This window comes from Salmo salar, chromosome ssa28, assembly GCF_905237065.1.
Source record: "Salmo salar chromosome ssa28, Ssal_v3.1, whole genome shotgun sequence".
In the NCBI taxonomy this organism is placed as follows: domain Eukaryota; kingdom Metazoa; phylum Chordata; class Actinopteri; order Salmoniformes; family Salmonidae; genus Salmo; species Salmo salar.
The window spans coordinates 12,215,897-12,233,693 of NC_059469.1; the positions used below are offsets into that span (position 1 = coordinate 12,215,897).

A 17,797-nucleotide genomic window follows, 5' to 3' on the forward strand; every position below is an offset into this window, starting at 1 on the left:
ATGACTGTGTTGGTGTGTTTGGACCATGATAGATGCTTAGTGATGTGGACGCCGAGGAACTTGAAGCTCTCGACCCGCTCCACCACAGCCTGTTGATGTGAATGGGGGCATGCTCGGCCCTCTGTTTCCTGTAGTCTAGCTCCTTTGTCTTGTCGAGGGAGAGGTTGTTGTCCTGACACTACACTGCCAGGTCTCTGACCTCCCTATAGGCTGTCTCATCGTCGTCGGTGATCAAGCCTACCAACCTCGTGTCGTCATTGCTTTAATGTTAGCAGAGGAGTGTTTTTGGTGGCAGTGTTGTCTGTGTGTTAGGTTAGTTAGACCCAAGAGGTAGTGAAGGCTTGATCTGGTCTTGGCACAGAGTTCTACGTTCCATCAGGGCTGTTTCAGGAACAACATAACCTATAGATCCAGTTAGTGTTCTGTTAGAATCCCATGTCTGGTGTGTTTGGGTACAGAGTGTTCCTATTGTAATCATGTTTAATAGAGGAGCTTTTGGGTTCCCTGGCAGTCCTCCTGTGTGGGTAACAATAGCCTCACCCTGGCTGGCCAACACACTTGCAAATATTTTTTATTTTTTATTTCACCTTTATTTAACCAGGTAGGCAAGTTGAGAACAAGTTTTCATTTACAACTGCGACCTGGCCAAGATAAAGCAAAGCAGTTCGACACATATAACAACACAGAGTTACACATGGAGTAAAACAAACATACAGTCAATAATACAGTAGAAAAATAAGTCTATATACAATGTGAGCAAATGAGGTGAGATAATCAGGTGAAATATCAGAACAAGCCGCCTGTAAAAGACCAAAGGAAAGCTGTCAGGAATGGGTACTGCACTCATAAACTCAGCAAAAAAAGAAAGTCCCTTTTTCAGGACCCTGTCTTTCAAAGATCATTCGCAAAAATCCAAATATATTCGCAGATCTTCATTGTAAAGGGTTTAAACACTGTTTCCCATGCTTGTTCAATGAACCATAAACAATTAATGAACATGCACCTGTGGAACGGTCGTTAAGACACTAAGAGCTTACAGACGGTAGGCAATTAAGGTCACAGTTATGAAAACTTAGGACACTAAAGAGGCCTTTCTACTGACTCTGAAAAACACCAAAAGAAAGATGCCCAGGGGCCCTGCTCATCTGCGTGAACGTGCCTTAGGCATGCCTTAGGCATGCTGCAAGGAGGCATGAGGACTGCAGATGTGGCCAGGGCAATAAATTGCAATGTCCGAACTGTGAGACACCTAAGACAGCGCTACAGGGAGACAAGACGGAGTGCTGATCGTCCTCGCAGTGGCAGACCACGTGTAACAGACCACGTGTAACAACACCTGTACATGATTGGTACATCCGAACATCACACCTGCGGGACAGGTACAGGATGGCAACAACAACTGCCCGAGTTACACCAGGAACTCACAATCCCTCCATCAGTGCTCAGACTTTCCGCAGTAGGCTGAGAGAGGCTGTACTGAAGGCTTGTAGGCCTGTAGGCCTCACCAGACATCACCGGCAACAACGTCGCCCATGGGCACAAACCCACAGTCGCTGGACCAAACAGGACTGGCAAAAAAAGTGTTCTTCACTTACGAGTCGCGGTTTTGTCTCACCAGGGGTGATGGTCGGATTCATGTTTATTGTCGAAGGAATGAGCGTTACACCGAGGCCTGTACTCTGGAGCGGGATCGATTTGGAGGTGGAGGGTCCGTCATGGTCTGGGGCGGTGTGTCATTTGACTGAGCTTGTTGTCATTGCAATCTCAACGCTGTGCGTTACAGGGAAGACATCCTCCTCCCTCATGTGGTATCCTTCCTGCAGGCTCATCCTGACATGACCCTCAATCATGACAATGCCACCAGCCATACTGCTCGTTCTGTGCGTGATTTCCTGCAAGACAGGAATGTCAGTGTTCTGCCATGGCCAGCGAAGAGCCCGGATCTCAATCCCATTGAGCATGTCTGTGACCGTTTGGATCAGGAGGGTGAGGTCTAGGGCCATTCCCCCCAGAAATGTCTGGGAACTTGCAGGTGCCTTGGTGGATTAGTGGTGTAACATCTCACAGCCAGACCAGGCAAATCTGGTGCAGTCCACGAGGAGATACACTGCAGTATCTAATGCAGCTGGTGGCCACACCAGATACTGACAGTTACTTTTGATTTTGACTCCGCCCTTTGTTCAGGGACACATTATTCAATTTCTGTTAGTCACATGTCTGTGAAACTTGTTCAGTTTATGTCTCAGTTGTTGAATCTTGTTATGTTCATGCAAATATTTACACATGTTAAGTTTGCTGAAAATAAACGCAGTTGACAGTGAGAGGTCGTTTCTTTTTTTTGCTGAGTTTAGAAAAAATGATTCCAAAAGGGTTCTGCGGATGTCCCCGTAGGAGAACCCTTTTTGGTTCCAGGTAGGACCCTTTTGGGTTCCATGTAGATCCCTCTATGGAACGAAAATGGTTCTACGTGGAACCAAAAGGGTTCTACCTAGAACAAAAAAGTGTTCCTCAAACAGTTCTCCCATAGAGACAGCCGAATAACCCTTTTAGGTTCTAGGTAGCACATTTTTTTCTAAGACTGTGAGATGGATGACGGGATATGGATAATGCCATGAATATAGGACCATTTTAAGGAGCACTTGAAGTGGACACTTGGATGTCACCTTTTCAGTACCTTGTTCATCTCATGTATGTTCTCAGTTCCTGTAATCTTTAGGGGGAAGTCTGTCTGTGATGTTTATTAGCTATAATATTAGATGTAAATGGTAGTTTTGTTATTGCCTGATGTTCAGTCCCTGCGCTCTTATTAATTTGAACAATATAATATTCTGTAAGACTGAGAGTTATGAGATAGCAAATGTGAAAGTCTGTCCCTGTTTTCATTGGCAGGTTTCCCTATCCAAATACATGCTGTCATCAGAATGGTTGAGAAAAATGCCATTGCTCTAATTTGCCGTAATTTCCCACTAAACTATTTAGTGGAGTTCTTATCACATGGGAAAGAATGTGTTTATACCAGATGATAGCAGGCCACAAATGTATTGATATTCCGTAGAAACGATTCTAAAATAATACTCGCGAACGGAACTAAGAATGTTTGATCGCATAGAAAAGTGTGATATATCAAACAATCTTATGAGCGTCAAACACACGCCGGTAGTAGAAAACCATTGATAAATACCAAATGTTCTTAGCCTCAGTGTTTGCAACACCTGCTCGTCGAACATCTCATTCCAAAATCATGGGCATTAATATGGAGTTGGTCCTCGCTTTGCTGCTATAACAGCCTCCACTCTTCTGGGAAGGCTTTCCACTAGATGTTAGAACATAGCTGAGGAGACTTGCTTCCATTCTCCCACAAGAGCATTAGTGAGGTCGGGCATTGATGTTGGGTGATTAGGCCTGACTCGCAGTCGGCCTTCCAATTCATCCCAAAGGTGGGGTTGATTGGGTTGAGGTCAGGGCTCTGTGCAAGCCAGTCAATTTCTTCTACACCAATCTTGACAAACCATTTCTGTATGGACCTGGCTTTGTGCCCGGGGGCATTGTCATGCTGAAACAGGAAAGGTCCTTCCCCAAACTGTTGCTACAAATTTGGAAGCACAGAATCATCAGAATCGATTCTCTACACTCTGAGTGCTTGTTTTGTCACATAACCTGAAATTAGGCGAAGTATTATAATTTTAGCAACCAGGAAATGGTGGAGCAATTCTTACATATTGCATCTTTAAGTGAGTGGAAGCGTTTTCTGTTCACATAGTTGAACTAGTTTTGGGAAGGTCCTTTTATGGCGATGTGGGTTCCGTCTGTTGCTCCATTCGTATTTTGAACCCTGATGGCAAAAAAAAACCCTATAGACTTCAACCTGTTGTGTGATGGAAATTGTATGTAACTGGTCACTTTGCTAATGATTACATCCAAAACATTGACTCATCGAGGCCTGCGAGATGCCCACTGAAAAGTGCCCGTTGCCAAAAACCAGAGGGTGGATAGCACTTGGATGTGTACCTGAATGGCATGTGTTTGCCTTTCTAAAGTAGGTATTAAATCCTCGCAAAAATCCTATAAGATTGGTTTTGTAAAACGATATCTGATGAGCCAATCTACTTTCTACAAAACAGTCCCACCTGTCTCTAAAAACATGTTTTCTGCTAAATGCAGCTTATGCCAAATCTGTCAACAGAGCAAGATCAGCCATCTCTCATTTGATTTTCCAGTATCTTGTAGAGTATTTCACACGTGCCTCCAATTTAACAAATTACTTCACTTTATGTGGATTATTAGAATAACAAATGCACTGATATGGTCAAATTATATGATATAGCCTTTCAAGATGTGTTGCATGAATTTACAGTGGAAATACAATTAAATCGATTTTAATTTTAATTATTACTCTCACAATTTCACAAATTTTCAACATATACACTGAGTGTACAAAACATTACGAACACTTTCCTAATATTGAGTTGCAACCCCCGTGTGTACATTTATGCACACTCTCAAGCAAACGTTCATATCGAGAAATCTCACAGTTTGCGTGGAAATGATTCACAGAACGTGATGAGTAACTGTCAGTATCTGGTGTGGCCACCACCTACTTACTCATGTCTGACTTATCTCTGTACGCCAATAGACAATGTCATGGGAATTTTCCAGATGTATGTGTTAGAAAATAGACATTCGAAAGATGCAGAATGTTGATCAGAATCACGAAGGACATTTACACATACTCAGAATTTGACTTACTGATATGGTGCTGCTAGCAATAGACATGTAGACACAGAGGAATTTACACAAAGTTTACATACATTATATACAACATTTATGAAATGTTTTGTTGCCTTCTACAAGTTAACAAACAAATACAGTAAACTCACGAGCAGTAACCAAACACCGTGGCTGCCTCACTGGGCGCCAACACCAACAATTTCTGATGTCTCTTCTGCTGTCCATTCTCTCTCTCTCTCTCTCTCTCTCTCTCTCTCTCTCTCTCTCTCTCTCTCTCTCTCTCTCTCCTGTCGCAATAAAACAGTCAAATAGACTGAGGGAGTGCGCATGTATGCGTAGGTTAATGTGTACCTCCATGTCTGTGTGCATTTGTGTGTGTGTGTGTGTGTGTGTGTGTGTGTGTGTGTGTGTGTGTGTGTGTGTGTGTGTGTGTGTGTGTGTGTGTGTGGAGCTGTCACTACTCACTTTCAAATGTTTTATGAAGCACCAACTAAAAGCAATAAAGTCCAACCAGTTTTCAACAGACAGTCAGGTAGGTTTCTATCCTTCTGAGGCAGTTGGAAAAACTGGCAGAATACTCTCCCGTGTTGTATTTTTGGAACCACCAGGTTGCATAATAAACAGAAACACTGGGTTCTGGATTTCTCAAATCAAGCCCTAGTCCAATAGCTGGACAGTGGCCATGGCATGGCCCCCTCTCCCAGTACCTGCTCGGTAATATCGGTGGTGTTGGCGATGCCGGGATTGACATGAATTGTGCGAACATTCTGATCCTCTTATTCTCATGTGTTTACGGGCAGACTGGCTGATTACATGGATGTTTACTTGGCAGCTTGTTGCCTCAGCAGAGAGAGGAAAATGTTTCCAACCATACCCATGTGATTCAAAGCCTCTGGACTGATGGGAGCTCTCGTCCCCTCTGACTTGTGTAACTGTTCTGGGTTATCAATCACTGTCTGATGTAAACCAACCGTCCACAATACAACAACGATGTGATTGGTTCAGATCTCTGAAATACAAAAATAGCCCCTGTCCCTCCCTAGGAAGGAATCCCCTTGATGATTCTGATGATGGCGCATCCAACATAATGCTCTAAATATAATTGTACTAAATGAACATACATTTTAATGTGTTTGTGACAGATTTGAAGACACAACTCTGAGGCACGAATGTACGTAGGTGGAGAATGTCAAGCTACAACCTGTGAACAGGTAAGGTTTTTTGTTGTTGTAATAAAGTCAACAGTAACATTTCACCAAAATAACTGGAAGCCTTGTGCCTTTTATGGTTGAGATGTTTGTTTGAGGCAAAATATTATTTCACACTCAAAGTTGCCAGACACTGTTCAACTGGTGACTGAAATGTAAATGCAAACTGGTGAAAAGTTAAAATACCTTTATTAATTTGGCATATCTACGCTATAGTATAAAAACAGTCAGTGCTCTGGCACACATACACATTTCTGTGTCACTTTCATCAGCATGTGTCCATGGGTTCAAATCTAGCCTCATTTCAATGCTTAAAAACAACACATTCCCCCGTCAGTCAAAGTGATATTTGGCCTGTGTCAAAAAAGCTAGAGAGTGGAATATGAATGTGTGTGCGTGTGTTTGTCCCATGTGTGTGCGCGCCCATGCCTTACTGTGTGTGTGTGTGGGTGCGTGTTTGTCCCCTGTGAAAACAAGTAAGTGGAATATGAATAGCCCTCCTCGGTGTCATTCACACAGTTTCAGAACTGCATTGAAAACCATTAGGTACCAGACACATTTCTCTTCAACTTAAAGTGCCAACTTACACCAAGTTCCCATTACATCAAATATTTAAAGGGAATGTTTAATAAGTGTTTATTTTATTTCTAACATCAATTATTTTGCATGTTCAACCAAATAATGGAGTTGCTTGAGAACGTGACTAATGTCAATATGATATAACAGCAGCTCGTAGTATGCGATTACGTTTTAGTAGTTGTTTGACATTTACTAAGTTGTGCTTTCTCTGACATCTCACAGACAAGCACATGAGGCCTTGTCCATGTCAGGGTTTTGCGGCAGCAGCCTTGTTTTCAAACCGCTTGGCGTCAGGAGAACTATAACATCTAACTAGCTAGAGTGAAACAGCCCTCTGCTTTTTGTACGTCTATTTTTGTTAGCATTTTTCTCATTCTATTTCCTGGAAAGATGCTTCGATGTTAAGGTCAGACGGCATGCATTATGAAACACACACACACACACACACACATACAATCAGGTGATAGGGCAGCTTAGTGTGTGTATCTTCATGTCTGTATTTTGTGCGTATCGTACTTCTTTATTGTAGCCTGTGTATTAGAGCAGCATACTAGTGTTTTGGGGGGATCATGGCTTCCATCAAAGCCTCTCCAGGACATGGAGAGGTTAATGTGTTGTCCTAAAAGGGGATTAGCCCATGTGGCACTTCCTTTAGGTCAAAAGTCACCACAGAGGTCAATCTAAGGTCACAGATCTCGTTTTAGTTCCAAGAGCTGTGATATAGTAATGACGCTATATGAGCACACTGCAGCTGCAATGCATAGAAACTGGATTTCTATGCTGTGGGCATGTGTGCAGAATTGAAACAAACCCAACCTTCATTTATGTTGTGATGCAGTCACTACCACAAATCTCACCAAACTCAGTTTTGGACGACACTGACTTTATGACCAATATGATCCTATTTACTGTTTCTGACTCATATCGATGCCACATATTTTTTTTTTTTAAATGACAAGTTGGTTTAAGGGCAATTGCTTTGTTGTTTGGGAAAATCTTTTTTCTTCCGAGGTTCATAAAAACGTCAGTAAAGCTTGTCAGAACTCTCCTTGACAAGAGTTACTGTAAAAAGCTTTCTGGTCTGAGTTCTCAGTCATATCTGAGATGCTGAAAAGAGATTGACTTGTTTACCATTTCATAGGAGAAATATAGGTGCATATAAATAGGAATGATTTGTGGCCTTGCATGAGCTCCTGCGTGGAGAACGGGTCTTTATTTAGGATTAATGATGAAAGCCTAGACTCCACTCAACACAAGCTAAATAAATATCTGGAACATTTTTGTTCCAGGGAAACATATTATCTATAGCCTACCAGTCACACACATGCACAGAGATACAATACATGTTATAGTTATGATGTTACAGGCAATACAAAATGATGATCTTGGGCACTGCACATATATTAGGAATCTAAAGAGAAGTTACATTTTTCCGACCCATGTAATTTACTGGTTCATCTCCAGTCTCTAACCTGTTGCTCTATGAACTCTTGTCTATGGAAAAGATACAAGATACAAGATGTGGATCCTCATAAACATGTGTTATAGCAGGGTAATGAAGATCAGGTGGAAGAGGAAAGCTTTGTACTGTAGAAGACAGTAGAGTTGGATGAGGGTTCTCTCCATAAATTATCCCCAGAGGGGGAAGTCATAGGAGTTCAGAAGAGGAGAGAACAGGGAGTCAGAGCACAGAAACACCTGGAGAGAAGAGAGAAGAGACTGCACTGCACACAGTCTGTGTAGTCTAAGTTGTAGTGTTAATTGTCATAGATTAAGATAGGACTAGTCTACTTGCTGGATGTATCGGTTGGTAGGCTATACCTAAAGAGCAATTGATTGTATGAACAGTTTTTTTCATCAGTTTGTGCATTCAGTTTCTATACAGTTTGTTCCCCTGCTGGTGAAAGTGGTGGGCTATATTTAGATTCAAAATCACAGTCAGATGTGCAGTAAAGCTGTAAGTGTTGTCACGTTTCATGACCTTTGATTTAGCTCCCACCATGACCTCTTACCTCTAACATTCATCGTTTGTCGTTATGACCCTCACTTAACTGGACCACATAGATGAAAGGGGGTTTCCACAGTCTCTTGTTTATGGATAATCTTTTCATTTTTCAACTTTCCCCTTTAAAGTGACAAGCTCTTAGGTCCAGATAACAAAAGTTGAAAGGGCTTTGTCATTAAATAGGCCATTTGGCATAGAATCTGTCAATTTCCCCCTTCTTTTTTTATCTGTCCACGCCTCTGGATGATCTTCGTGCGTCAGGGGGTGTCTGGGCGAAACCCTGCCCACCCACGAGGCCCTGCGGGTGGGGAGAATCTGTGGCTGTTGTCTCCCCTCTGGATCTTTTAGTGTTCCCCATGTAAACAGCCTCCCTACAGGCCCAGAGACATGGAAAACTGACTGTTATTATTACAGCAGATGACAAACCCATTCACTTCTGAAGAACTTCAAATTTAGATTGTGAATACTCTCTCTCTTTTTCTCTCTTCCCCTCTCTCTGTACAACACTGAATTATTAGGAGGATTATGAATAACTTTTCAGCAGTGGAAAAAGGGAGTCATGGCCAAAACAGAGTCATCATCATTGAAGTAGAGCACAGCCTGAGAAGACCAGAAAAAGGTGTACCGGTCGCCCTGTCTGTCTGTGTGCTGCGCTTCGGTTCAACGGATGCTCTACTGTCGCTACAACAACCGGACAGTTGACTAATTGTCATGGAATCTCCTCCAGTTTCCTTTTAATAAACGGTCATTGCATTGTGTAAGTGTTATTACTTTACCTAACATTGTGTACTTGTTTGCCATCTCGATAATGGGTAGCACCTTCGGTTAGTTGAGGTGTTCTTGGAGGAACCTTTAATGGTTAATTGTAGCAACAGGTTCCTGGAGGAACCCTGGAGTGGAGGCTTTAAGGCTTTAAGATATACCTTTTTTTGGCCTCCCGTTAGAGTAAATGTTATTCCTGTTTATCTGTTGTATTGTTATCACATGTTGAACCCTTACTGTTTTGTAGCTTCAAAGAGGCTAACAGAGGTGTATGAGTTCTTCAAGAGCCTATGAAAATCCCAAAGTTTGAATAGTTACAACTTTATTACTATACAGTATGTAATCAGCCATGTTAATAGTATATTAGAATATGTAATATGCATAAATATTCAAGGAAAGTTTACCTTTGTGGTGTACAAACTTAACATGATGAACAGGAATGACATTTACGCTAACGGGTGGCCAAAAATAACTATCTGAAAGCCACGCCTCCAATCTAATATATCGTAGAGGTCTGCCACCTCTACAATATATTATTAAAAAGGTTCAAAATTGAACCCCTCCCATCACAAAAAGGTTCCGGTTTGAACTATTACACAGGGGTTACTTGAAGACCCTTTTCAAAGGGTTTCCTCAAGGAACCCTTTTTTTTGGTACTTTTAACCCTTTTTCTCCCCAATTGTTAATTACAGCCTTCTCCCATCGCTGCAACTCCCATATGGAAGCCGCACTGCTTCTTGACACACTGCTCGGTTAACCTGGAAGCCAGCAGCAACAATGTATCTGAGGAAACACTGTCCGCTAAAGGCCGATGGGGCAAGGAAATCCCGGCTGGTCAAACCCTCCCTTAACCCAGATGACACTGGGCCAATTGTGCGCCGCCTCACGGGTCTCCCAGTCACGGTCAGCTGTGACACAGCCTGGGATCGAACCCGGGTCTGTAGTAACGCCTCAAGCACGGCAATGCAGTGCCTTAGACCGCTGCGCCACTCGGGTGGCTCAAGGAACCTTTTTGAACTGGAAATAAAATAAAATGTTATTTCTCACATGCTTCGTAAACAACAGGTTTAGACTAACAGTGAAATGCTTTCTTACTGGCCCTTCCCAACAATACAGAGAGAAAAAAATAGAACTAATATGAAACATAAAAAATAACAACACTAGAAATAAATGCACAGTGAGTAATGATAACTTTCATTGGGGTTCTTAAGACAAAGTGTCACGTTCGTCATAGGAAGGAGACCAAGGCGCAGCGGGGGTATCGTTCCACATTTTTTATTTTAATGTGAAACTTAGCAAAACAAACAATAAACTACAAACAAAACACAAACCGTGACGACAGAGGTGCAACATGCACTAACTTAAAATAATCTCCCACAAACACAGGTGGGAAAAACAACTACTTAAATATGATCCCCAAGTAGAGACAACGATGACAACGATTGGGGATCATACAAAAACCCCAATATAGAAAAAAGAAACTAGACCCAAACAACATAGAACTAAATAAACTAGATAAACCCCCCCAGTCACACCCTGACCTACTTTACCATAGAAAATAAGAGCTCTCTATGGTCAGGACGTGACACAAAGCTACAGCGCAGTCCTTCCTCATAGGGGTCTCCTGCTAGTACACACACACGCACACACACATACACGTATACACACATACACTCTTCCTCCCTTCTACCACTGTATTTACCCACCAAAGATAAATGACCATAACATTAGCGAGGTCAATACAGGTATTTAATGTATTCTGTACAGTAGATGCTGTTCAGAAGTTAACAGACAGTTTGACATGGTTCCCATGACAGAGGTCGTCTCTCTGTTGCAGTGGGCGTTCCTTGCTACTGCTCTTTATTTTAGACCCAAAGCTCATGGGAAAGCTATTTCTATCTTCTGTCCTCCCAGGCTCAGAAAACAGCTAGTGCCCGTGCTTTATTAACAGGTGCAATGTGACCAAGGCCCAACGATGTGTTTGTGATTCTCGGCATAGCAACTAAATAATAGTTTTATTTGTGTTGTGTTTTTCGAAAATGACGCTCTAATATAAATACTGACATCATATAACATTTGAATAATACACCACATTTGTTTGCTTCTTTGGAAATTAAAATTGTAAGTAATCCTCAATCATTAAACACACACATCAAAAGACATATTGCTAATCTTATAAACATACTTTGATAGGAGGCTGACCTTTTGTATATTGTTTATAAACTGCTAGACTAAACAGATCGAGAGGGAAAGAGAGAGTGTGATGGGTATTGAGGAGAAAGCAGATGAAGGAGTGAATAAGAGTGTGAGAGGTGGGAGACGTAGAAATGTAAGTAAATGAAGTATTTAGGGACAGTGATGTGGGTGTGTAAGAGAGAAAATATTTGAACCCATCCACACCATCCATAATGACAAAGTGCAAACATGTTTTTCGAAATGTTTGCTAATTTATTGAAATGAAGTACAGAAATATCTAATTTACTTAAGTATTCACATCCCTGAGTCAATACATGTTAGAATCACATTTTGCAGCGATTAGAGCTGCGAGTCTTTCTGGGTAAGTATCTAAGAGCTTTGCACACCAGGATTGTACATATTTGCACATTATTCTTTTTAAAAATCTTCAAGCTCTGTCAAGTTGGTTGTTGATCATTGCTAGACAACCATTTTCAAGTCTTGCCATATTGGAACATTCAATGTTGTCTTAGTAAGCAAATCCTTGGCCTTGTGTTTTTGGTTATTGTCCTGCCGAAATGTGAATTTGTCTCCCAGTATCTGTTGGAAAGCAGACTGAACCTGGTTTTTCAGTAAGTTTTTGCCTGTGCTTAGCTCTATTCCGTTTTCCTTTTTATCCTAAAATACTCCCTAGTCCTTTTTGATGACAAGCATATCCATAACATGATGCATTCACCACCATGCTTGAAAATATGAAGTGTGGTACTCAGTGATGTGTTGTTTTGGATTTGCCCCTAACATTTCTTTACCTTATTCTTTGCAGTTTTACTTTAGTGCCTTATTGCAAACAGGATGCATGCTATAGAATATGTGTACTCTGTACAGGCTTCCTTCTTTTCACTCTGTCATTTAGGTTAGTATTGTGGAGTAACTGCATTGTCTGTAACTGTTTTAAAGTCACCATTGGCTTCATGGTGAAATCCCTGAGCGGTTTCTTTCCTCTGCGCCAACTGAGTTAGGAAGGACGCCTGTATCTTTGTAGTGACTGCGTGTATTAATACACTATCCAAAGTGTAATTAATAACTTCACCTTTGTCAGCGGGATAGTCAGTTTCTGCTTTTGTTTATTTTACTCATATACCAATAGGTGCCCTTCTTTGCGAGGCATTGGAAAACCTCCCTCCCTTATGTGACTTGTTAAGCAAATTTTTACTTCTAAACTTATTTACTGTATGCTTGCCATAACAAATGGGTTGAATTGACTCATTTATAAAAATGTCTAAAAACATAATTCCACTATTATTGTGTGTAGACCAGTAAAACAACATCTCAATTTAATCAATTTTAAGTTCAGGCTGTAACACAACAAAATGTGGAAAAAGTCAAGGGCTGTTAATACTTTCTGAAGTCACTGTACCTGTATATAGAGAAAGAGATGGAGATGATAGAAAGAGAGAGGGGGGGGAGATCTCTGGGAGTAGGGTGACCCTTGTGACTCTCCCTGCCCCTTTCTTTGTGTTTCCCACACAGTCTGACATGGCGAGGTCTAAATCCACGCTAGCACATTCTCATACAGGGCTCCCTCCCGCCTTAATACACGTCTTCTATGACTTATGATTCATAGCTCAGTGAAGGGCTCAGTATTTGCTTATGATATTACTAAACTGGACGTGGCACATTCACCAAACTGAAAGATCACTCAAAACAAGGAGGAACTACAGTTACTTCCCTTCTGACTGGAACAAAGGGTGGATGTGCTGAACATTTCGCTTTCAGATATGACTAGTTATTGGTCGATTGATCAGTAATTGATATTGATACAGTTATCGATATTGATGCTATTATTGTTACTAATATAATACATCACTCTCAGATAAATATAGGAGCATATATGTTGTTAATTTGCACTCGGAACATATACAATGTACATATACAGTACACACATATAGAGTATAGACAATTTGTCATAACTTCAAGCATTTTGTTTGTTATCAGATAATTCCCACAGCCATAAACCCCCCAATACATGTTACATTTAGCCATGGCGATCGTGAAGAGCGATGGTGATCGTGAAGAGGTTCCTGAACATGTTTTCATCCACTCACTATTAGCATTGTTACATCCATCTTGTACGACAACTGAGAACCACAGTCATTTTGTCCCACAGAGAAGACAGGCAGGATGACGTACACCATCTTCTGCATTACGGGCCTGCTACACCGGATGCGTAACTTTTCCTAGTATGAGATGCTCCTATTCATTTCAATGGAAGCACCAGGTTTGCGAGAGGCTCGCCCTGCTTGAGCGCACAATTAGGCTGTGGTTCTATTTGTCAAGATTTCAATAAGTAGCTCCCGCCCCGAGAAACTCAGGAGGTTGGTGGCACCTTTAATTGGGGAGGACGGGCTCATAGTAATGGCTGGATCGGTATAAATGGAATGGTATTGAACTCATCAAACACATGGTTTTCATTTGTTTAATTCCATTCACTCCATTCAGCAGCCTCCTATGCTGACAGCAATAGGATAAAGTGGCAAAAAGTGACAATTCCAGTATAGCAGCAAAAAAAAAAAAAATGCTTTGTCTACACCTTGATGTAATCCTATGTAACAGACATTCAGGGCAGTTTGTGCCCTGGCATTCTAGCATTGGTATCTTGGCATGTTGGCAATGTCCCCATCCTGTGGGTCGGTCTGGGTCTCTTTGTCCCTCAGGACCTCCAGAGAACGCTGGTCTGCCTTGTTTCCCATCTGATGGTCCACAAACAGACACGACGGGCCGGGTACAGCAGCAGAGCAGCCAATAGCCAAAGATTGTCCCTACAGCTGCTGCTAAGTACATCAGGGTCTCTTACTACAGGCTGGCTGGATGGAATCTACACACACACACACACACACACACACACACACACACACACACACACACACACACACACACACACACACACACACACACACACACACACACAGAGTCTTTCTATGGGATTTCCCCTCAGTCCAGTCCAGCTACCCTCCCCCTTTCCACCCCATACCCCCTATATGGCCTCTTGTTTTGGACTGGTCCCAGAGGCATTTTGTTTAGGTTTTTTTTTAGGGTCGCCACTCAATCCCACAGTGAGAGACTCTCCTCTACTGTAGCTCTGCCGTCAACCAATAGAAGCATGTAAACAGACAGTGTGAAGGGTCACGTGGAGTGAGTTGTTGAACGGCAGATAGATTTAAGGGGACGATATTTAACGAGGTGATTCATGTGTCCCTAGTCTCTTGTACCCCTATGACCCATTTTCTTGATGGGAACAGGCCGATGGGATTTCCCATACTACAACCGTTTATGGGATAAGATAAGGGAATACTAATGTCCCTTATCAACCTCAATCTTTTCCAGTCTCGATACTTCACCCCCTTGTCTCATTTGTGTGGCCCTGTTAAGCTTTTTATATATGATCTCTCGTGTTTCTCTCATGAATTATATAATATGAACATTCAACAGTACAGTAACTCCAGCACAGTCAGAATAGGGGATAGGTCTATATTTCTGTGTTTTGCAGGCCATAGCTGGAACGGTTCGGCATAGCTTCAGAGCCTCTGTGACTCATACATCAACATCAGAATCAGACAACTTTGCCACGCAGCAAATTGTAGCACAAATCACAGCAGCGTGTCATTAGTGCAAATCAGTGGTTAACCACTGGGTCCAAGGGACTCCTCTGAGCGCACACACACACAAACACACACACACACACACTGGAACCCTTCACAGTGTTTCTGGTCCAACTAGACTCCTGAAGAGGGGAGAGAGAGGGAAAGAGCGAGAAAAACCAGCTAGCTGAGAGAGAGGAAGGTATGTGGGTACAGGAACACGGTGTGATTCCTCACTCTGCTCCCTGACTCCTGCTCCGCTCCAGCCCTACTGGCTCCCTTGCTCTGTGGCTCTGTGTTTCCGGGGATCTGGGGATGGGAGTAGAGTGGGATATGGGATACACTGTTCCCAACCCAGGATCCGGGGCAGGAAACCTCCCCTGCATTTCTTGGCCATCCTGGCCGATCCGTGTGTCTGGCATGGAGGCCCCCCCTCCTTCCTCCCCACCTCCATTCCTCCATATCTGGCCCCCATCCTCTCATCTGTGTCAGAAAACACGTCTAGTCTCTGTCGTCGGGTCCTGACCTGACCAGTGTTTTCACCCCTCAAGCATGGAGACAGTGATTAGGCCAAGAAGAGATGGAAAGGGAGGAAAGATACAGAGAAAGAAAGAAGGAGAGAACCAGAGAGAGCGAAAGAGAGAAACCGAGAGACACGGAGAGAAATCCTAACATTGGATCTAACATACTCATCAGTCTCGGCTAGCTTGCAGGAGATGGCCAATCTTAACTTTCTTTCGGAACAGAGTGTGCTGTGGTATGCTTGCCTGATGTCAGTCAGTCCCCATAAGAAAGCTGTGTAGAACACTCTAGATACTAGATAACGTATGAATGTTCTTACCGTAGAGCAAAGAGAGGATTTCAGAAATTGGGATTTCTGTTCTTCATTCCCACGTGAACATGAGCAGTGTCTCAGACACGCGTCATACTCACCCAGTAGAGGACAGGAGTTACAGTAGGGGTTACAGTAGAGGTCACAGTGATAGTAACGTACAGTATGTGCTCCCCCACACAAATGCATTCAGGTCAGAGTCAGATCCACTTATTTGTTTGACCAAATGTCCTCATAAAACCTAATCTTGGTAACTAACTCACTGAAAACCCATAGGATTACTTTGAATGTTGTTGAAACGTCATTTTCCCACTTATTTGTGGCCGTTGTAATGAGTTTCAAGTGCGAGACAAGTTGTTAAATCAAATACAATTGCCCGAACTTTGGATATCTACGTCTCTGGTTAGAATGAATTAAATATATACTTCATTTATTTTATTTGAGGTAGGCAACATTTAAGAGAGGGTTCAATCTCCTAATTGAGTTAGGAACACCTATGTGAGAATGTTATTCATTGATTACAGCTCAGCGTTCAACACAATAGTGCCCTCAAAGCTCATCACTAAGCTAAGGACCCTGGGGTTAAACACCTCCCTCTGCAACTGAATCCTGGACTTCCTGACGGGGTGCATCCAGGTGGTAAAGGGTAGGTAACAACACATCCACCACACTGATTCTCAACACAGGGGCCCCTCAGGGGTGCGTGCTCAGTCCCCTCATGACTGCATGGCCAGGCACGAGTCCAACACCATCATTAAGTTTGCCGATGACACAACAGTGGTAGGCCTGATCACAGACAACGACTAGACAGCCTTTAGGGAGGAGGTCAGAGACCTGGTTGTGTGGTTTCCAGGACAACAACCTCTCCCTCAACATGATCAAGACAAAGGAGATGATTGTGAACTACAGGAAAAGGAGGACCGAGCACTCCCCCATTCTTATCGACAGGGCTGTAGTGGAACAGGTTGAGAGCTTCAAGTTCCTTGGTGTTCACATCATCAACAAACTATCATGGTCCAAACACACTAAGACAGTCGTGAAGAGGGCAGGACAAAGCCTATTCCCCATCAGGAGACTGAAAAGATTTGGCATGGGTCCTCAGATCCTCAAAAGGTTCTACAGCTGCACCATCGAGAGCATCCTGACTGATTGCATCACTGCCTGGTATGGCAACTGCTCAGCTTCCGACCGCAAGGCGTTACAGAGGGTAGTGCGTACGGCCCAGTACATCACTGGGGCCAAGCCTCCTGGACCTCTATATCAGGCAGTGACAGAGGAAGGCCCTAAAAATTGTCAAATACTCCAGCCACCCTAGCCATAGACTGTTCTCTCTGCTACCGCACGGCAATCGGTACTGGAGCGCCAAGTCGAGGTCCAAAAGGCTTCTTAACAGCTTCTACCCCCAAGCCATAAGACTCCTAAATAGCTAATCAAAGGGCTACCCAGACCCCTCATTTCCACTGCTGCTACTCTCTGTTTATCATCAATGCTTAGTCACTTTAACTCTACCTACATGTACATATTACCTCAATTACCTCGAACTAACCGGTGCCCCTGCACATTGACTCTGTACCGGTACCCCATGTATATAGTCTCACTTGTTATTTTACTGCTGCTGCTGCTGCTGTTTAATTATTTGTTACATTTATTTTCTATTTTCTATTTTTTACTTATGTATTTTTTACCTAACACTTTCTTTTTCTTAACTTGTTGGTTAAGGGCTTGTAAAGTAAGCATTTCACTGAAAGGTCTACACCTGTTGTATTCGGCGCATGTGACAAATAAAATGTCATTTAATTTCATTTGAGTTGTTTGTCCCGGCCGCAACTCCGGTAACATTCAATAATTTCTAGCCTTCATAAAGTCTAGG

The 17,797-nt window shown here is 42.6% G+C and overlaps 1 protein-coding gene across 8 annotated transcripts in view; it reads left to right on the plus strand.

Annotated features, from left to right (window-relative positions):
- The window catches only part of myocd (myocardin), a 147,410-nt gene that overhangs the window by 32,111 nt on the left and 97,502 nt on the right, over window positions 1-17,797 (plus strand). Inside the window, exon 3 of one of the 8 annotated variants that reach the window (XM_014179540.2) lies at window positions 5,871-5,939. The exons of the other annotated variants lie outside the window; for them this stretch is intronic. The gene's annotated coding sequence lies outside the window, so the exon portion shown is untranslated. The remainder of the gene's footprint in view (window positions 1-5,870; window positions 5,940-17,797) is intronic. 8 annotated transcript variants of the gene reach the window in all.